Source organism: Oreochromis niloticus, linkage group LG16 (assembly GCF_001858045.2).
Source record: "Oreochromis niloticus isolate F11D_XX linkage group LG16, O_niloticus_UMD_NMBU, whole genome shotgun sequence".
Taxonomy (NCBI): Eukaryota; Metazoa; Chordata; class Actinopteri; order Cichliformes; family Cichlidae; genus Oreochromis; species Oreochromis niloticus.
In genome coordinates, this window is record NC_031987.2 from 26,128,026 (window position 1) to 26,150,427 (window position 22,402).

At 40.6% G+C, this 22,402-nt stretch overlaps 1 protein-coding gene across 1 annotated transcript in view; it reads right to left on the bottom strand.

Annotated features, from left to right (window-relative positions):
• Positions 1-22,402, bottom strand: part of arhgef49 (Rho guanine nucleotide exchange factor 49) — a 48,499-nt gene that overhangs the window by 21,525 nt on the left and 4,572 nt on the right. The window contains exon 2 of the mRNA XM_019352415.2: positions 3,695-3,842. The gene's annotated coding sequence lies outside the window, so the exon portion shown is untranslated. The remainder of the gene's footprint in view (positions 1-3,694; positions 3,843-22,402) is intronic.

Consider the following 22,402-nt stretch of genomic DNA (forward strand, 5'->3'; position numbering starts at 1 on the left):
CACAGAGACAGTGTCTCTGAAGCCTGGTTCGTTCACCAGAGTAATCACATTTATATCATATAAATAGCGTTCTATCTGCCCCCTTGGGCTATTTCTTTTTTTTCCTTTCTCTGCGGCAAGAATAATAATAGAGGGATTATTGCCTGGCTTGTCGGGCTATTAAAACATGAGATTGAGAGACAGATAGTGGAGGATAGTGAAAAAAAAATGAGAGAAAGCTAGTAGATGAGACAGACGAAGAGGAAATGAGTGTGATGTTAAAAGAAAGCAGTAAGCTGAGGGGACAGTAATGAAGATAACTGCCTGGCAGTCCACTGGCGGATGGTTCTGCTTTTTTCCTTCAGACTAACCAGACAGTATAGCTGCTGATTAGGAGCCAAGACAGTTGGCAAGATGGCACCGGGTGTACTGTGGCTCTTTCGCTCTCTTTAATGAGTACAAATAGCAAGTTCACCGCCCAATACAAATTCTCATTCTCCATATCTCACATTGGGTCTACATCACAGTGAGTAGCGCAGGGTCATGGCTGTGATTATGACTATGGTTATGAAACAGGGACTCAGAGGGCTCATCCCTGATGCATTATGTGAATAATAAAATCCAAATCATCTCCAGACTCAGATGCTCTCAAATGCTAAAGCACGAACAGGCCGCCACGCTTCTCCAAGGCTTCGCGGTAATAAGTAAATTGCCATTCCTTACATGGTTAGAGGTAAGCAGCCCTGCGATCCGAGTTAATCAGTGGGCGGTTTCCCTCGGATTTTATTCGTTGGCTGCTAATTAGATGAACATGCTCAAAAAAACAGAAAAAACAAAAACACGAATCTGTTTTTATAAAATGAATCCTTGAAGCAGCAGAGTCTGAAAGACACACCACATTCACAAAAACATAATCATTTTATCTTTATCTTAAACAAGTAGGAGACTGGTGACATTTTTATATATTTCATATTTAGAAAACAAGAGTGGAGTGATTGCACTAACAAGTACTGTGATTATCTAAAGCCAGATATATCTCACTTCTCCTTTTGTCTATTTTTTGTTATGCATTGCACAAGGTCGCATGCTGCTTCTCTACCACGGATGCACACATAACAGTACATTTTCATTTAATCTCAAATTCACTGTCCTGCTACCTGAACACTCTGGATCACCATACGTAGATTACTCTGACAATGACAAAAATGTAAGAAAATACTCCTGACTGAATCACACTCAGGCATGTAAACCCGTGTCCAGCTGGTTTGGGAAATGCTTTCTTTTTAAAGGAAATGAAAGTAGATTTGTGCATTATTTGTTTTAATAATGCAAACATGCAACAGAGAAGGACGAATTGACTAACACTTTGTTGTAGAATGAGAGTAGCTTTTTCTGTTTGTTATATTACTTCATGTGGCTGAATCATACTTCGTGATCTGGGGAAATTACATTATTTCAAGTCCATTTTTGTAGGTTTTGTATGTTCTGTTGCTTTACACCGATCAGTATCTTAATGCTTGTGAATCATTTTGATAGATTTTTGTATATCTTTGATATTTGGCTGACAGGTTCTTGTGCACCACGCCCTCTTTTCATTAATGCCTTTCTGATCATTATTAAGTATGTACATTCACTACCTACTTGCATCCCCAAGTAAAGGAATTCCAGTATTTTTTTTTGTTTCCGCAAAATGAACAGATTTATTTCTATAATCAGTTTTGACTTACTACTTGCAAAACTAAGTGATGTCTTTTAGTGATTTCTCTGCTATTCTGCTTAGAAGACACATACAATATGCATGTGCGTAGTTCAGCTGGGAGGGAAAAAAATGCTGAAATGTGAAATTTGGCTTTAAATTAGTGTGAGTGTCTGAATAGCAGGGAGCATCCTGCTCGACATGCCTGTGCCTCTCCCTCTCTCTGTGCCTTTCTCTGGTTGAATTACTGCCAGAGTAAATGCTCTCTGGAGGTCTCGCGCTCTCTGCTCCCTCTGTCACCAAGCTAACTGAGGAATAATTCATCCCCACCAGCAGGGAAGTAAATCAGCCACCATGTCCAGCATGCACAGGGGCTGATTTCTCGAGATATGATGGCAGAGCGTACGGAGAGGACAGCTTCAAAATGAGGAAATAAATCATTCAAATGATTGGATTCAGTGTCAGAGTTACTGCATTGCTGAGAACACTGACAAAAAAATCTCCAATTTAATAAGTCAGTTTGTGTATTACTGAGTCTTTCAATTTAAAATTATATGGCCAAAATGGTCTGTGTCTATTTCAGGGACTTTTGATCTAGTTTTGTATTTCCTAGTTGGAAGTAGGCCAGTCACTTCTAGTCAAATCAAATATTAATGGCACATACATGCAGTCCTGTAAAAAAAACTAAGTACACCCCATGATTCAATAGCTTGTGGAACCACGTTTAGCAGCGATAACCTGATAATTTTCTGTATGATTACCTCAAATTGTCTCTAGGAGTGTGTGCATCTCACATTGCTGTGGAGGAACTTTGGCCCTCTCCTCTTTTCAGTTCATTGAGTTTTCCATGTATTTGTTTTCTTACAGTCTCACCACAGCATTTCTGCATTGCTTGGGATCATCGTCCTGCTGCAACCAACTCGGGCCAAGCCTTAGCTGTCAGACTGATGGCCTCACATTTGTTCATGGTTAACTCAAACAAAGCAAGGCTTCAAAACAAGCCCAAATCATCACCCCTCCGCCACCATGCTTATTAGTGTGTAAGAGGCATTTGTGCTGACATCCTGTGCTTGGTTTTCTCCAAACTGTGCCTCTTCAAGCACCTCCACTTTGGTCTTGTCTGCCCAAAGGACATTGTTCCAGAAGTCTTACGGTTTCTTCAGTTGTTCAGTTGCCAAGTTCTTTTTAGAGAGAAGAGGTTTTCTCCTGGCAAGCCTTCTAAACAAGCCATTTTTCTAATTGTAATCTCTTGAACTTTAACATCCTAACCCACTTAAATGCTTCAGACTGTCAAACTGTAGCAACATTAACCATTTGGGAACTCCATTTCCTGTGTCAAACTGATGTTGCTGGACCAGAAATAAATCCAACTGCAAGAAAGGCTTCGCCAGCCATCATCAGTGTTAGGTGATAATCCTCTTGTGAATTGGAGTAAATCTTTAAATTCAAGTTTCAGTGCTTCAAACCTGAAAAGAAGAGGCTACTTTAAGACTGGGTGTCCACATATTTTTTTCAGGTATCTATATAAATCCATCTCCATGTGGTTATTTTCCAGACAAAGGTACAAGTCAGTAGTTTTGTCCTATTGAAACACAGAGCAATTATATCACGATTTGACACAAAATTAGTCACTTTATCTTATTTCAGTCACATACACAGTTTATCCCTGTATCCTCTTTTACTTAATATAACACAAAACTGTGCATCTAAACCACCCTTGACACTGAAGGTCTTTAGGTTCCTCCTTCAGAAAATCTAGCATAAAACCTTCACTCTGTGAGTTGCGAGAATTTCCAATTAAGCATAAAGTGTATGGCAGTAAGTCGCTGCTGTGAAAAGACCACAACTCTATTTGTGCCTATGTGCAAACACACAAGCGTGTCTTTATTCTGCTGTCAGCACATCTGCTTTTTACCTAACAGTGAGCATCATGTTGCAAGGATCGGTTTTGGAGCGAAATCCTCTTGTTTCAGCCAACAGTTCCTGCTGGCAGCATGCCGTCTGATCTTCTAAACTTACCCCATTTTAATCAACTCTCTATGCTGCTTCTCTCCTCCTACAGGTCATTGGCTCAGATCCCACAGTGCCCAGCTTCCTCTTCTCAGACTCCCCTCAGCACAGCTATCCGTCTGGAGCGTCCAACGAGCCAGACAGACGTCGCCCTGAGCTACAAGTTAACAGAGAGAGAAAGGCAAGAAAAACAGGACATCAATCAATAAGCTGCCATTTCTAAATATAATAATAAACTCTCGGAGTAAAAAAACACGATCGCTCTGTCAGGTGCAGCTGTATGTAAGGTCTGCTAGTAAAGGAGAGAAACACAATGGGCATCAGAGACTTAAGGCTTGAATAGCAGATGTATCCTGATACTGTAAAACAAACCGTGTCCTCCTTTTTAGAGTGAATTAGATGTTGAGTCAATTACATAATTAGTGTTCCTCTGACAGGAGAGAGTAGCATCCTGAATTATGCACATCACACGAACATGTGTGTGTTTAATCAGTTAGGCCGTTCATGGACTTCCTGGAAAACACTCTGAGGAGAATATATATATATGTATATATATATATATATATATATATATATTTACAAAAGGACAATTTATACAGTAATTATTTTTCATCAGAAATCACAATTTAACACATTTTTCTGTTACATTACAAGGTTAGGTCCGGACAGCTAGATTTGCCAGCAACATACTGTTATTTTACACTTAAACTAATGTAATCTGCATAAACAGGTTCTTCCAATACAAAAATATTACATTATTGTGATGGGTGACATATAAGCTTAGCAGTTTAATACTGTCAGCTCTTTGCTTATTATGAGAATGGCATTTTAATGCTCCTGTAATCTCAATAAACAGTGTTATGAGGGTTATTTCACAGTACTTTGAATCATTGTATTATAAAATGATTTTAATGACTTCAATTAAGCATTTAACAAACTAACTGAGGAACTGATGCACCATCATTTTGCTCAGATAAATTACAGGTGTACTCAAGGAAAATAAGGTAATGTACCGTGTTATTGTAAAATAGCTTTCTGCGTATATTTTTTCCTCAAAGAATTCAAAAAAGTCAAGTGTATTCAAAGACTGACATGCAGTTTCATGCATTGTTATAGCAATTAATTACAGTGTAGTAAGAGAGGAAACCCATACTGGTTGGACCTGCTTAGAAGCCTCAGTGTGAAATTAAATTTTGAAGTTCTAGCGAAATATCCATTTAGCAAACACAAACGATTAATCAAATTAAATAAGATTATTTAAAATGATCCTGAAATATTGTGGGCCCTTATCAAGAAACACTATTATAATGACATAATAATATATTAAGAAACAGTCTGGTATCATATAAAAATATATAAATCTGCACACAACAACACACCAGATAAAGCACATCGAAGTTTAGTTAACATTCAGCCATCCAGTGTGGAATCACCCTACAACACTTTGTAACTACACCAGCCTCCAGTTGCATTTCAACTAATGGGTATTTTTTGAACAGTAAAGCTAACAATAAAAGCAGTGAAGCAAATGACGTAAATTCCATACATTACTACTGCCCAGCAGACACGAATGTAATCTAGGACAACAGGCCAAAAACAAAAGAGACTGACCCGATAACACACATCTAAGACTGGGATGAATGAATCTGCAGGACTGATGAAGAACAGAGTCTAATAAAACAGAAAAAAGCCTCGGCCCACCTTGTGTTAAACCCCAGCTCTTCTGATTAAACCTCCATCCACCACCACCATCTTCAACCACATGATGAGAAAATCTACCAGAGACTCATGCAAAGCTCAGGTCACATGATTTCTGACGTTAGCACCCACCCAGTCTCCTTTCCCCCCTTGCCCCTTGCGGGATGCGGGGAAGTGAAGAGTGCTTTGGCTCCAAAGCTGTGACAAGTGGCTGTCATTTAGAAATGAACCCCACCCCACACCTCCCCCTCCTCCATCCCAGGAGTGCTGGATGATTGGCAGGGACTTGGGTAGATCCGCCCTTTTTTCCTTTTTTTCCCCACTCCCCCTCTACACAGGCTCCTGGTCCTCCCCCGCAAATATGATGCAGCTTACTTCATTCACATTTTGTTTGTCCCCAGATCTGGAGATTTCAAACAGATTTGAATGCTTAGAATTAAGCTCAGTACTGCGGGACAGTGGGTGACACACACTCCCTCTCTCTCTGCCTTTTTGCTCATGGAATAACCCCGCTCTGACAATCCCACTGAAACCGATAGGCTTTACAGAGAGGGAATGAGAAATTGGTTATCGCCACTGACTGAAGTGACCCATTTATTTATTTATTTTTTTCTGTCTTTATCCAGCGAGCATTTAAATCACTGAGCCAATTCCCTGCCGTTCCAGCCCGTTTCATTCATCCTCTCCTCATGGGTGCTTCTGAACCTCCTAAACTATGCAGAAGTGTTTCTGAGCAGACAGAGTAGGCTGTCTTATTACTCATCTCTCTTTCTTTGTGTGTGTGTGTGTGTGTCTGAGTGATGAAGGCTGGATGTCTTTCAGATCCTGTGCGGTAGTAGAAGAGGTGATAATAATGTGCTCATGGTTTTTGACACCTCCTAGTGTTCCCTACAGACATGCAGACTGTGCCCGTCTATCTCATCCAGATCTGTGTGCAGGTGTGTATTTATGTGTGTGCGTCCATCTTTGTGTGTTTATTTATACATGTGTGTGCCTGTCTGGCAACCTCTCAGCTTGACACTAATTCACACACCTCAATGCTCACATTTCCTGAAAATGCCATGGGTTCATCACAAAACAGATACATTAAAGGATGTAAACATATTCTGGTTGCTGTCATGTTTTCAGGAATCACAACCATCTTGATTCAAAAAAAGGGAAAACAGGATCCCTGCTGCTGACAAGAGTGATCTATTTAAAAAACCACAACAATGAAAGTTTATCCACCACAAGAGAATACAAATATTAGCTTAAAGCACCACAGGAGCATTGCAGAGGCAAAGCACACAGTCTGCACCTGAGTCTTTTATTTTGAAAACTGGCTGTATTCGCTGTGTAGTTTCTTATCGTATGTCGTGCCCTCCTAATCTGCTCTGTACAATCTAATGCAACTTCTGAGAAAAATTTGAGTTACATTGTTAGTCATATAATTTATACCACACAGAGCAGGGTGCCACATTTGGTGGGATTCCAAGCATTGTCCTAAGCAGATGTGATTGGTCTCCAGTGACCACACTGAAGCCCGAACTAAACACAACCCCGCCCGGTGTATTCCAGTAATCTGCAAGTGGTTTTTAAAAAAAATTAAAGATGTAGCTAAATGTAGCTAACAAAACTGGTTTAAAATCTACAATGATTTTGTCACATGTGCCTCTAATGCATAATAACACAATAAAACACTTCCTGTGAGTAATGAAGGCCTCATTTCTACTGAATTAGAATAATAAGCAGTTAGCGCTGAATCTGTGACTAGATGTTTCAGTGTTTAAATATAATACACTGCAGCAGGTGTCCTAAAAACTCTTTGCTTACAGACCTGTTCTGCCAGTACAGCGACAGCTCAGATTCCAGCATAATTAGCTTTTCATTCTTCCAAACCTTATCCACAAGATGCAAGAAATTCTGCCATCAAAAATCAGGCGGCTACAGATTTGGCATTTTGGGGAGTCTGGCAGCTCCCTTTTTTACTCTTTGTGCCTTTGCTATGTTCCACACCAATAGGCAAAAACACTAGAGCACTGTAGGTCCCTCATGTGCCACTAAAACAGCACTGACCCATCAGGGCATTCACTAGGGCGTGGCCTGTATCTGGCACCGGGACGTTGGCACCAGATCCTTTGAGTCCCGTGGTTTGCCGGATGGAGCCTTCCTTAGATTGTGCTTGTTCCAGTAGATCCTACAAATGCTTGATTGGAATGTAATAGGGGAAGTCTGGAAGCCAGGTCAGTGCGTTAGACCTTTTGTTGAGCGGTTCTTGGGAAATGTCCAGTGCACTGTCCTGCTGGGCTGAGGAGGTCCACTGACGTTGGGGAGAGCCTCATCAAATAAGGGCAAATGCTTCATCTCCAACAGTCTTTAGGCACATTGTGCTTAGATTTTCAAAGTAGCTTCCACATGAATGCCAGCATTTAAGGTTTCCTAAAACAATATTGTGTTGTAACTAGATGATCAGAGTTTTACATGTCAGTGGTTTTAATATTGTGGCTGACTGGTGTAGCATTAATAAATATTGTTATTCTAAGGTTATAAGCAAAGTCGTGGGTCAGAAAAGCGTGATAAAAGCTATGAAATATATTGAGGTTCTATATAATATCAATGCCCAGCCTTTAGAAATCAGGAGTTTCTAATAATATCAACAAAATCTACACATTCCAAGCATGCCTAAATCATTTAGGGTAATGGTGGGGCTGCTGTCGTGGATTTAATTACCTAACTTTGAAACTTAAGGCATTAAGAAAATTTACTTAAATATGTCATTCAGAAACTGAAGTTACATCAAGGTCCTCACGTCCTGATGGTGTCTGCAAAAACTATGAAAAGATTCCCTCAAGCGTTCTGTGAGGTGGTCGGGCTGACTGGGAAAACAATATTTAAACACCCTTAAACCTGACACGGCATGAAAAGGTTTACCTGCTGCCAAAGTGTGCTGCGTCTCAGCAGGTGTCTGAATCAGAAGGTCTATGCTGTGTGAAATGAAGGCAAGCCAGCGTTAGCACAGCTGGAAAGAGCTGCAGGAAGGCACCGCAGGAGGGTGACAGACTTGCCGGAGCGCACAGCGAGGCCAAGCGAGGGCACACGGTGAGACAAACAGAGACTGATAAATTCAACTTTTTCCGATTACCTCTGTGCGTACTGGCCAAACTGGTTTCAAAACTTCAAAATTAGGCTTTTTGACAGTCACCTAAGGGGCAGAATGTGAAAATCTGGAGGATGCTTTTGACTTAAATCAGCTCAGTCATTGCTGGATGCGCAGTGGCAGTAAACTTCTGAAGACAACGTTCACAGTCAATTAGATCCGTATGTGTTTGTTGTCCTTTACGCTGCGCTTCACATCAGCTGCGGCACTGAGTCAAGACAATGCACGAAGATTTTTTTGACAAAAAAACCAAACATTGTGCACAAAATGATAAAAAAACACAGACAAAGCCAGATTAAAATATATCTTCATGTCTTCTAAGCCAAGCCAGCGCAGCGCCTTAGAGTACTTCAAATGCGTGGGAGTGCACATGCACTTGAATGTACAGACACACTGCGCTTGCAACTCAGCATGTGGCAGAAAATGGCAGACTGCTGTCCACACACTGTGTGCCAGCACGCAGCCTAGTCTCCAACACAGCTCCAACACAGGCGGCTGCTGTGATATTTCACTTTACACGAGCCCGAAGGCAGCAGCCACAAGCGGCACTGAAATACGACCGACTGGTTTCCCTTTTAGAGACCTCTGAAGCCCCAATAACAGCCGCCTGCAACAACAATGACTTCCACAGTGACCAAGGGAGCAGACTTTGTAAATGTGAGGCAGTCTGAGAAAGCTCATAAGTCATAAATCACCACCAAATGCTAAGTGTACAGTATCACTGCCTCTGTCCTCTTTTAAGTGGGTGAGGCGTCTGTCTAAATAAAGAAAGCTATGGCACGATAACAGTTTCCTTAGACATTTAGGCAAATCAGCGATCCTTTTAAACAAACTGCAGTTCAACTGTGAGGCAGTGATGAATCAGGTGGAGTTAAAACAAAACACAGCTCGTTGGTTTTTGAAATATTCATCATATGTGCCTCTAGTTTTGCATAAGCGACCTGGATGTGATGCTTTTCCTGCTCGCCTGCCCTCTGTCTTTGTCAGCCATGCACTGATCCACCAGTTTACGCCTCTATCCCTGTGAACGTCGACCCACACCAAGCTTCAATCCTCCAGAGCAATCTGGCCTCTGCGTTAAAGTCCATTGATTGAGATGCTTATCTGCAGTGTCTTACATAAGAAACATCTGACCGCCATTTCAATTTTAGATTAATGCACACAAGCGAGATTGAGCCAGAGAGGAAATTCTTCTGGGAAAAAGAACTTAATTCTAACAACATGATCGAAATGTTTCATTTTAGGCTCTGACTTGCAGGCAAGCATTTAGAGGCATGAGCACAAAGGAGTTTCAGTGCAATCTGTGTGGTAAAATGAATATAAAATGAATCAATTAAAACTTTTTTCATTTGATATGATGGAAAATCAAATATACTGTGTTTCTCATATATAAAAAAACAGTAGAAATAAATAATAGAGGTCCCAGTCTTATTTGTAATCAAGAACAATGGCTCATTCCAGATGAGTCACCTTACATTTGAGACTATTAGAGTTCATTGCTGTGACAGACAGACAGGGCACACACACACACACTGCAAGACGAGGGCTGCGCGGGGCTCAGCAGGTAATAAGAAACTAGTAACCTAATGAAGTGAAGTGCCTCTCATTCTCCTGTCAGGGGGGAGGATGCACAGAGAAGAGGGAAGAGGTCGGAGCACTGAGGGATCAGAGTCTATACATTTACTTCTATTAGAAGGATTAGTTTACTAAATGGTTTTAGATGCAAATTAAAGCAATGAAGAGTGAGGCTGAAGAAATACTAATCACAGAAAGAAGATAAGGGTCTGGATGGAACTGGAGTGTGAGCAGCCTTGTGGAAAACTTTGTCTTTTCCTGTCTGAGAACATGTGCAGTAGACTTTGAACCGTTACAGAAAATGTTTTTAAGGACAAAATATTAATCAAGCAAGATTTTAATGTAATTTCTTGACTTGAAACCTTCTCAAGAAACTACATCTTAATCCCATTTTAGGGGGAAAAATTGAAATTGTAATGAAACAGCACAGTAAGTATGTTGCTAATAAGTTTGATACAGCTGTACCATATCATAGCGATCGCAATAATAATAGTATAAATTTTCATGTGATCACAAAGTGTCATAATGTCATATCATGTCTGAAAGCAAGAGCCTCAGATGAGGATTTAATACCTAAAAAGGGAGCTACTTCTACAACCTGCAACAAAGCACAGTGCTTTAAAAAATAGGCAAACTGTTGAAAACCTGCTGAAGGTGGAAACAACAAACCTGTTTCACCACTTGATGCAGAAACATATGTACAACCAGGCTACGGAGGAGGAGATGCCAGCAGCTGATGATGTACAACCCAGAAGTAAACAAACGACCCTGGCTAGCTGCTCTGGCTAGCTATGACAGGAAGGGCAAATGTTTAAAAAGCTTAACCGGATATTTTCCAGTTTTATTATAATGCAGGCTTAAGGTTAAGTAACTTTAGTTATTGTTAAATTAAAGTTTAAAAAATGTAAACTTTGTACTTTTACTTTAAATTTCAAGATAAAACACTACCCAGGCTACTTGTGTGCTCACACTTAGCTTATGCTATATAACTGGTGCAGCTGTGACTCAGGCGGTAGAGCGGGTCACCTAAAAATTGCAAGATCGGCGGTCTGATTCCCAAACTACTCCTGTTTGCATATTAAAGTATTCTTAGAGCAAAACACTGAACCCCAAATTGCCCCTGATGCATAAATCTGAGTGTAAGTGTGTGTTAATGTTACACAAAGCGACAAAAGTGCTTGGATGAGGCTTGTAGTAAAAAGCGGCTTTTTTATACACTTTATTAATCCCGTAGGGGATTTGTCCTCTGCATTTAACCCATTCACCATGTGAAGCAGTGGGGAGCCACCAATACAGTGCCCGGGGAGCAGTGCGTAACAACGGTACCTTGCTCAGGGGTACCTCAGGGTAGCTGTTTGGTGGATTTGAACCGCTGAGCTTCCAATCACGGGGTGAGCGCTCTACCTACTGCGCTATCTCTGCCCTAGATCTATTGCCGTGTTATTATTAAATAACCTTCACTTACGCTTTTAAATGCTGCTGCAAATGTCAATAAAATGTCGACTTTTTTCTGTATTATCAGAAATATCATTACTTCAGATTTTCTCGCGCTATATCATGAGGTTTGAGGTAAAACAACAGTAAACAAACACTACTTAGAAAAGGAGTCTGCTTTTTAGCAGTGATGTCCTGGGGGATGGGCATCAGCTTCATCACCTCAGTCCTTTCAAATCGTTTCTCTCACAACACACAACAAGAAAAACATCAGCTCTAATCCACAGAGGTTTTCAGTGGAGTGTTTCCCAGTTTCTTCTTCCAGCTTCAAGGTATTCTTTCAAGGGAATCTCAACCAGTTTTTCACATCAAATACGACTGGATGTGTCATAATTCTTTGAAAATAAAATATCTCTTTTGAGGCTCCAGGTAAGATGTGCAATTGAGTCAGCTCCTACTGGGGATGACAACTACACGATTAAGGGGAAAAAAGCATCTAGAAATGTGAGGAGGAGGTAGCCAAGCTTCTGTAAACTGATCCTTACCCTGCTTGAAGCTAGAAGCTTAAAGCTGTGCCAGCTGATACTAGCATGACACACCCACACCTCAGACTACACTGTTACTCATCAGTAAAGGAAAATGATGACCTGTGACGAATGGGGAAACAGCACCTGTAGGCTTGCAGATACAGATTGCAACACGATACAACATTTAATCTCCTTCAAAGACTTTCAAACTGTGGATTTGTTTATTTAACTAAATGTTTTGGGGCTTAATAGTAGCCAAGCAGCATCCTGTGGGCTTTTTCCACTTAGGGATTTAGAATGAATAAGCAGAAATCATGCCTTTCCAATCTTTAAGCTCCAGCTTCTAGCAGTAAATGAATACATCATTACAATAGACTAGTTTGACAATAACTGTACTACATGGGGAATTGGATGATGTAAAATAAATATAAATGGGTTTACAAAGAAAAAAAAACATCCTGGTATGCACAAGCTGAAGAGTATCTTCAAACGCATCGTTCAGCATTTCCATTTTACATCTCAGACGCATTCCCACAAACAGACTAACCCCCCCCATGGCTCTCTGTTTACCATCAGCCACTGAAATGTGGGTTAATGAGGCACCACCCGGGGGCACTGTCAGCAACACCTACACTACTAGTCTCATCAGAGGGAGGGGAGGCCAGGGAGTGGGCGGGGGAGCCCGCGAGGCTCCGAGCACAGGCAACATCAAAAGGTGGAAGTGTGGAAGAGTACCCCTAATTAGGCAGAATGACTGTGGTATGTGTGTGAACTACAGGTCTCTGTGGAGATATGAAGAGCTGTACAGTAGAGAAGTTTTACTACAGCTGCTGAGTGCTCGTCTCTGCGGGAATCTGAAAACGGTTATTTTGGGCTGCATATGTAAAAATAAGAAGTGCACTTTGTTTTCATAGCAGGCCGGCTGGGCGCCGAGCATCAGCGCGAAGTGGTTTTAAAACGCTTTAACAGCAAGTGAAAAAACCTGCATTCGATTACGATGGCAGCACAATGGGCACAGGGAGGATGCTGGCTGTCAAAGTTGAAAGTGTGATAAAAATGCTAGACTGAAAATATTGCACAAAATAAGTCCTTGAGCACAGATCATATCTTCCTGCTCCTCTCCAACTATGTGCAGAGTGTAGATGCAATTTGAGCCTCAATTTGCATGTCTTTTTATAATTGGTTGGATTGTTGCGAGATTATCCCCCAGTTTTTTACTAGTTAGTTTTAGTTGGCGAAATTCTCCATTAAGCTTCTTCTTCCATAGCACATATCTCCTATCGCCCTGTTTGTTGCAGACACACTGTTTGACCACCAAATTGACTGGCTTGGCGGTTCTGTCCAAAAAATCTTTATCCATCTGAGTGAACGGCAGGTCTAGAATGGACTAATAAACTAGGAGAAGTACAAAAATTCAAAAACAAAATTTAGCTCGATTACAGAGTTTAGAACATTACTAAAGATCAAATATAAGTTGCAGAGTGGCATTAAAGCGTCCCTCCAAGTCAAACTGCCCTGCTGGGCACTGCCTCTTCAGTGGTTCCAGGTCATCTCGGTCTCATTCATATTTCATGTGTTGGGAGGTGGAAATGTTGCAGATGAATAATACAGGCGGCAGATGACCTGAGAGCAAACACTTTGCTTCTTTTGCATGAGGTTTTCCATGAGCGGCACAGCAGATGTGCACGCATTCAAAGAGGACAAAAGAGGAAGTCTTTTCCGCTGAAGAGAGACAGTTCAAAGGAGCAATAATGCAAATGATGACCGCAGCTATCGTGTGATATGAGGCCTTGTAATAAAGATAAAATGGTCTGGAAAGACTGGCGCTTTGAAGGGATACAAGACGGGTTTTCACTGAGAAATAAGCACTGGCTGTTATCTTTAAAGGGGCGCTGTTTAGCTTTACTGTATTATTTTATTGGATTTTTTTGCCTGTTGATTGGTCTTTACCTCCTAGTTTCTTCTACTGCATATGTGTGTTTCTGTGTTATATCCAGGGCTCTGCGTTAAATCAAATCGAAGGGCTGATTAATTACATTTTATACACTATTGATTTAAACAGTGTTTTTTTCTAGAGAGTCTGCTGCCTCTGAGAATCAAGGTGCAATAAAAAGACAATAACTAACAGCTAAAATAACAATCTCAATTAAAAAATAGTCAACACCGCTTTTGTTGAAACATTTTACTCGTGTTGTCATATCAAAAAATGGTGTGATCAATATTGTGCTACACTGTAAGTCTGCATGTCAGGCGCTCATGTTTAATTGATGAAGCAACAAGCCGTGTAATTACCTGGTGATTGCAGAGGAAAATAAGCTGTGATAAAAAATAGGCATACCCAAGAGTGAAGCTTAAAGAAGGTATGATCCATTTTCATATATATGTTTGTATGTGTTAGCCAATCAGCAGAGTGGCTTTCTGTCATGCCACAGCCAGCCTCTCCCACTGACTCATGGAACATCACAGATCTGTCAAATTGATGGCTGCATCCATAACCACGGCTATACAAAGCTACTTTTAGAGCCACAGGTATGTGAAGGCTCAGCACACACACACAAACACACACACCCTACAGATACAAGATCAAACTCCAGTACATCCCTTTTAACTGGCAAGCTGCACTACGGTGATTATGAACCCGTGTGGCAATTTAAAGTTCTGATCTACAAAGAGGATTTTGGATGAACATGAGATGTTTCCCTCTGAGGAGGAGAAATGAAGCGCGCCCATCATCACTGCTCATCTGTGTTGCATCATGAATGAACAAATGAGAGCCTCATTCCAAAAAAGAAACAGAGACAGAATATGATGTCATGAGTAATCTCCACTTTAAGCTTTGTGTAAAGCAGGGAGGAAATGCTGACATTTAAGTGATGCAGAGAATTAACGAGTTAGTGTTTGCGCATGAGACAGCTTGCCCAAGGCTGCAGCTCTGATGCACCATTTGAAGTCAAAAGAACAAAACAACTTTGCGTTCTTTGTTTCTGTGAGGAGAACACAGTACTCTCAGATCTATAACAGACTACAAACAGTGCATTGAACCCACGTTGCACTGCCATCTATCACTGTTGATTCTTCCAGTTTTTAGCTTCATCATCTTCCTTAGTTATTTGTTTTTGAGAGGCACACCCAAGCTGCAGACTACTCCAGCATGAAACGGGTGAAAGCCTAGGATACTGTCTTCTTCATCGAGACACATTTTATTCCATTTTTTCATTTAAAGCTCAGAAACTCAGCTCAGCTTTACGCCACTCCCACAATGGCTTTACTTTTCAGACGTGAAGGCTAAATCAATATTTTACATCCCGTCAATGAAATTACTACATGACCATGTTTTTTCATTCATGTCGTTTTGAGGGCATGCATCATCACACATACAGCAATTATTAACCTCTATACATTAAAACAATATTTATTATAATTTCCAATTCACTTGATTTTAGCCAATATGTGAATCCAGTATATGTTCAGTGTTCAGTACAATTTGGATCTTCGATTATTGACCAATGAAATCAATGCACGTACTATCTCCCTTAAATGTCTCTTTTTAAAATTACAGGTTAAACATGTATGTTTTTGACCATGTCAACCTCAAACCCACAGTGTGCAGGTTAGACTTTGTCTTTAAAACTAAACAGGATTATATGTAGCTTGCAAAGAAGACAAATAAGTCTACAGTACTGTGCAAAAGCTTTAGGCAGGTGTGAAAAAATGCTGTAAACAAAGAATGCTTTCAGAAATATAAATGAATGTTTATTGGACCCAAATGTATTCTGCCCCCAAACATACAGCCAAAGTTATTAAGAACTAATTTCAGCATAAACATGAACAAGAAGTACTGGAAGAGATGGGATGGCCCCCAGAGAGCCCTGCTCTCAACATCATCAAGTGTGTCTGGGATTTCATGAAGAGACAGAAGGATGTGAGGAAGCATACATCCACAGAAGATCTGTAGCTAGTTCTCCAAGATGTTTGGAACAACCTACCAGCCGAGTTCCTTCAAAAACTGTGTGTAAGTGTACCTAAAAGAATTGATGCTGTTTTGAAGTCAAAGGGTGGTCACACCAAATCTTGATTTGATTTAAATTTCTCTTTGGTTAATTTACTGCATTTTGTTGATGGATGAAAATAAATGATTCACACTTCCATTTTTGAAAGCATCATTTGTTTACAGCGTTTTTTATCACCTGCCTAAAACTTTTGCACAGTACTGTATATATGCAGTTACACTCTTTAGCTCCTCAATCACGATGTCATGAGTCACTGGACATTGTGGACATCGACAATGCACCTTTTATATGTATGGACGTGTGCAGGTATATGTGTATCTATATGTATACATATGTATATTTAGTGTGTACATGTGTGTGTGAGTGTACATATCTATACTTATAGATACTTATAGATATCTATTTCTTACATAGTAACAGTAATGGTAGAACAGTTAAATTTATGTCTTGCATATTTCTACAACCCTCTATCCATAATCACATACTGTGTATGCTACCGTTGTATATAGTGTATTCTCTTAGTTATTTTGTATTTGTTGTATTTTATTTGTATTTTTTTCTGCTATCTGTACCTGAGCTGAGGGAACGCACAAATTTCTCTGCCGTGGGATCAATAAAGTCTTATCTTATCTTATCTGTATACATATGTCATTGTTACATGTATACATCATCCTGTTGTTAAGTGCTTATAAACACTGTTTATAAGTGTTTTTGTCATCTAACTATATACTGTAATATAACAAAGAAATTTGAATTAACCATAAATGACTGTGTCATACATGAGCGAAGCGAAAAAGCACAGCAGGATAGCTGCTTTCACTCCCTCTCTGAGAAACAATAAAGTAGCAGCGTAAGCCTCGGCTGCAGTTGCGGCCAGAAGCTCATAAAAACTGTAGCATTACAGAGTCGTACCAAAGTTCACCCCAAACTGCATGCCCAAAGTATTTTAAATTAATGAATGTTTTATCAGCCTATCCACACAGTGAATGTTAAGCTTCATCTCATCAGTGCACACCCATTCAACTTTAATTGGACGCTGAGAGTTGCACATGTTAAATTCCCAGTTTTATCAAAGAAGCAGACATTTTCCATCAGACTTCCTTTTTCAAAATCTCTTGTGGGATAATAATATGTTGTTTGTGAGACCCTTGATACCCACAACCACCCCACCCACTTTTTGTGTCTTCTCAATAACAAAATCTCATTTTATTGAAATAAATTTTATTTCCCCAGTTCCACTTGAAGAGATTTTCTCTTGTATTTGTAATAAAATACTTCATACTACTCACAAATTATTTGCATTTTTAAAGTTAAGACGGATGTTACAGTTTTGTGTATGTGTGTTTCGGGATTTTTAAAGGTTACTAAACAGTATCAAGTAGCTGACCAAATAATAAAACATCTGAGTTAAATAACAAAAAACAGCTAAATATCTAAGCTCCAGAAAAACAAAGCAGTCCCCAAAGATCTAGGAGTTGCTAGAGTAAACCTTTAATCTCTAATTACTTCCCGAGGCAAGAAAATATGATAAAAGAATATGCAGTAAGGTAAAACATCTAGTAATCCAGTGTGGGCAAACATAGATTCCATAGAAATACAATATGACAGTAGCCAGGTTCAATGAAAGGTCCACACACATGCGTGCACACACACACCTATCCCCAGGGTGTGTTCCTGTGTCCGTTGTCTTTTCTGCAGGGGATCATAATGACATCAGCAAGAGCAACACCTACATAAACAAACCCTCAACAGTCGCCTCACATTCATATCCACATCCATATGCTCACTTGCTCACAGACACACGAACACACAGTCTCTGACCTCATTCCTACAATCTGTCTTCTGGGAGAAAAAGGCAGACGTAGACAAACAGAAGAAGAAATTGATGCTATCAGGTAAAATAAAGGGAGCAAACAGTTGCAGAGCTGAAGAGCCCAAACTGAGTGGAAGAGGAACATCTGATAAAAGCTCACAGAGGAGAAAGAGGCGGAGAGCTTAGGTGACTATAGAGAGGAAGATGAGCAGAGATTGATGGGATAGGAGAGATAGAGGTATCACTGCTGTCCCAGGAGTGGCGTTAATAAACAAATTAAGGATGATAAGGCAGGAAAGGATTTGCTGGGCAGCAGATGGCTGCATGCCTCACCCCCTCCCCATCACCAGGAATCATGAGAGAGAGGGGGGATAAGAGAGGACGAAGGTGGATGTTGAAAAAGAGGAATGGATATTGATGATGAAGGCAGTCAGTGTTTTTTTTTTTAAAGGGAGCACTTTTTTTCTAAATCATCCTGTCACTCAGAGGAAGATAAACAGATTGTGCCATGTTTTATTCACCCACCCTGTTACAGGCAGCTGCTTGGAAGAGAAAAAATAAAATCCTCTTTGACATCAAAATAGGGAAAAATGTTTCAATAATGCCCTGCTGGTCTTAGCAACTTAAGGTTATTCTTAAGATTTGGAGTTTAAAACTTTTGACAGTTCAATAAATGGATGAGATTTCTGACACAGAATATATCACTCAGTGGTCATAACCCAGTTTGAACCATTTGACTACAGGATGATTAAAGGAGAACTGAAACCTTTTTTAAGTGCCTCCTTAAAAAAAGGTTGAGAAGCTGAGAAGCATTAAAAGTTTTAAGATTTAAACAAGAAGCACTCAGAGAGCACAAGCCTCCGTCCTTGTAGTGCAGTAAAAATCAGATAAAAGGAGGTGAGTAAATAATAGCAATTGATTTGTAATTACATGCACATGAATAACTTGAGCTTATTAAATTTTTAGCTCAAGTTACCTCATTATATTTTAAATCTTTATAGATAATTCAATTCAATTCAGTTTTATTTATACAGCACCAAATTACAACAACAGTCGCCTCAAGGTGCTTTATATTGTAAGGTAGACCCTACAATAATACATACAGAGAAAAACCCAACAATCATATGACCCCCTATGAGCAAGCACGTTGGCAACAGTAGGAAGGAAAAACTCCCTTTTAACAGGAAGAAACCTCCAGCAGAACCAGGCTCAGGGACCGGTTGGGGAGAGAGAAGGAAGACAGGATAATACAGTACTTTCTATATATTGACAACACACCACACCACACTTGTAAGAATCATAGTCTCTAAGGTAAAAGACCTTTTGTCAATTTTTGACCAATAAATCATTACATTGACCTTGAAGACCTCGGTACGTGTATGCTAAATTTAAATTTTTAATTTCTTTAAACTGAAATCATTTAAAACTTTGAGCTATTGTGTTTACAGGCAGGCTGGCAGACCAAAAAAAACATAACTTGCTTGACAAAGGTAATTATATGCTATTAATATGAATACTAGGCTCCTAATACTTGGAGACAAATAGGTTGCAGACCTTTCCCCTATTTTATTTCATTTGTATTTATTTTTATTTCAAATGAACTGCAACCAGAGCTTACTCACACGTAACTAGTCAGCAGCAGTTGGACTACAAACTGATTTCATATCAAAACTACAAAGTTCTGGTATTGAAAATCTGGTTCTTTGCAAAAGAGCCCCTGTTACAATACTAGCCAGACTCAGTGAATCAGAAATGACTTGGAAGATGTGACTTTCCAAGCAGTCAGAGAAAACACGGCAGAAACGAAACTCTGTGACTCTGTAACGTTAGACAAACTGCTTTTAAATTCAGCCATGTGTTCTTGCAGTCGCCTCTTTTTCACCGGATCAATGCTGAACCCTGACCTTGCTGTGGGGGGTGTCAATGTTTTCCATAAGCCTTTCTTGTCAGCTCATTGTCAGCTCCATCAGAGATACATCGAGCCCTGATTATCGACTGACTGGCTCCTACAGGCGCCTATGAGGATCTGTATGTGCTGAAGCTCTTCTGGATGTCATCACATGACTCACACCTTTTTTAAAGACAGGGAGAGTGAGAGGAGGAGGGAGTGAATGAACAGGGGAGGGGGAAGGAAGCAAAGCCCCTTTTCTTGCTCCCCAGGAAGCCAAGGACACACTTATGACTGGCTTAAACTGGAGAGGAGACCTTTGACCTTTAACACACCTTTATTACATCAATACTTCAACTCACAACCATAACTGAAAATGAATGCCAAATCAACATATGAACAACCCTCCCCTCCCACCATCGACCCCACCCAAATACAATAAACACAGAAAACAAAACAAAACCAGGAAACACGCCATTCGGCTCTTTTCAAAAATTCAAAACTAAATTATCATCAGTTATTTTGCACAAAACTCCATTAATGCCCCAAATAGAGACAAACTCTTCAATGTTGGACACCATCTTGTAATAAACAAACTCTACTTTCAAACGTGCACCCACTAACCCTTTAAACATAAGTTCTAAATTAACAGATCCTGTTCCCTTCATTTTGTTCCTCCTTGTGAGCCATATACTCATCTTCGCCTGACCTATTAAAAAATTAATCAAGCAAACCTTCCTACGCTGCGCTGCAGAGTACCTCGGACCCAGGGTAAAGAGACCCTCCTCCAAAACACTCCCAGGCCAGCAAGCCACTGCCGCAGCAATGAAAAAAGGCCAGCTAGCCTGGAACAGCCAAGCCACAGGTGCTGCAGTGTTTCCGCAGTTAGAAAAGACAGTGGGACCCTGTTCGTGGATCCATATGTGCCACGTGTCTGTTTGTAGCCACGGCCCCATGCACTATTCTCCGCTGGAGATCCGCACTGCGTTTCTCTATGGGAGGTTTGTACAGGGACCTCCAGCTGCCCCTCGGAGATGACCCCGGAGCAAACACACCTGACCACCTCGACTCCAGAACACCAGCCAACAATCCCCTGTTCAGCACCTTTACAGCCACCTCATATATAGCCTTCTTCGAAATCGTTGACAGCTGCACGTTAAAGTGCCAGTGCGAACATATGTTAGAATGCATCAATAAAGAAATATCTGCAGTCACTAAATGATGATCAGAAAAACCAACAGGTGAAATCTCTGCTTTAACTAGTCTATTATTATACATCTGATTGATATATAATCTATCAAGCCTAGCTGCCTTCACATTGCTCTCAGAGACTTTTACATACGTATACTGTCTGGTTGTGGGATGGAGCTTTCTCCACACATCAGTCAAATCATTCTGAAGAATGACTGTAGACAAAAGTGAGCCCGAAGGTGGGTGAGGCTCTCCTGTGTTTCTGTCAACTGAAGGGTGGGTTGTGCAATTCCAGTTCCCCCCACCACTATTATTGAACCACTATTTAATTTTGATAACTCATCATTAATTTTACGAAATAATCGCACACCACCCGCAGCTGAGTTATGGGCGTATACATTCATAAAAGCAAAAGAAATTCCCTTGATGGTTGCTTTTACTACCTGTGCCCTTCCCTGCTCTATCTCACAGACAGAAACATGTGACAGGTGAAGGTGCCTAGAAAATAAAATTGCTACACCTGCACTGAGGTTAGTACCATGACTTAAAAAAGCCTGCCCACTCCAACTCATTCCCCATTCTGTCTCATTATCTATAGTGTTTCCTGTAAAAAGAACACATCGATGTTTTTGTTCTTGCTAAGCTCCACGCCTTTCCCCATCCCTACCCCCATTAATGTTAAGTGTACCTACTCTCAAGCTTGCCATATAAGACAGAGAGAAGAGGAGGAGAAAGAGAGAAAAGACAGTGAGACGCTTCCAGAAAGACACCCTTAGTGCTCCAAACATTTTACGATGCTTTTAAAGGAGTTTTTCCTCGTTTTTCCCTCCTCAACTTAGTCAGGATCTTTTTAAGACGGAATCTTTTCTGTTTACTCAACTGTTCATAACCAACAACTCTTTGTATTTTCAGAACAGATTTTATAAAAAGATCAACATCTGGAAAAAACTCAGTGACTTCCACAGACTGCATACCAAATGTCTCATCCAAAAAGCGGTTTATATCTGCTAAGGAATACGACTCCTGATGGTCTTCTTGTGAAACAATATCAGAGCATTGTGACAGGGAATCATCTTCCAACAAGTCGTCTTCCTCATTTTCTGCGCTCAAAGAACCTGAAATTACATTCACAACACCCACCTCACTTGCCGTTGCTTTGGTCTGTCCACTGTCCTGATTTTCCTCCACACTTTCCCTGTCCTGTATGTCATCACATCCATCCTCCACCTCATTGGTCCCCTGTACTATCCCCTGTTCTTCTAGCGCAGCATGTGGAGCACTGGCTGCGACCTCCATTCTGTCACCCTGCGCCGCTAGCGGCTCGCCGATGACAGCGCTGCTCGTAGACGGCTGCTCGTCCGCACCGAGCCGGCTGTTCTCCCGTACCGGCATCTACAGCGCGCTCCACAGCCTTGTTCATCCGAGAGCCATAAGTTATGTTCTCA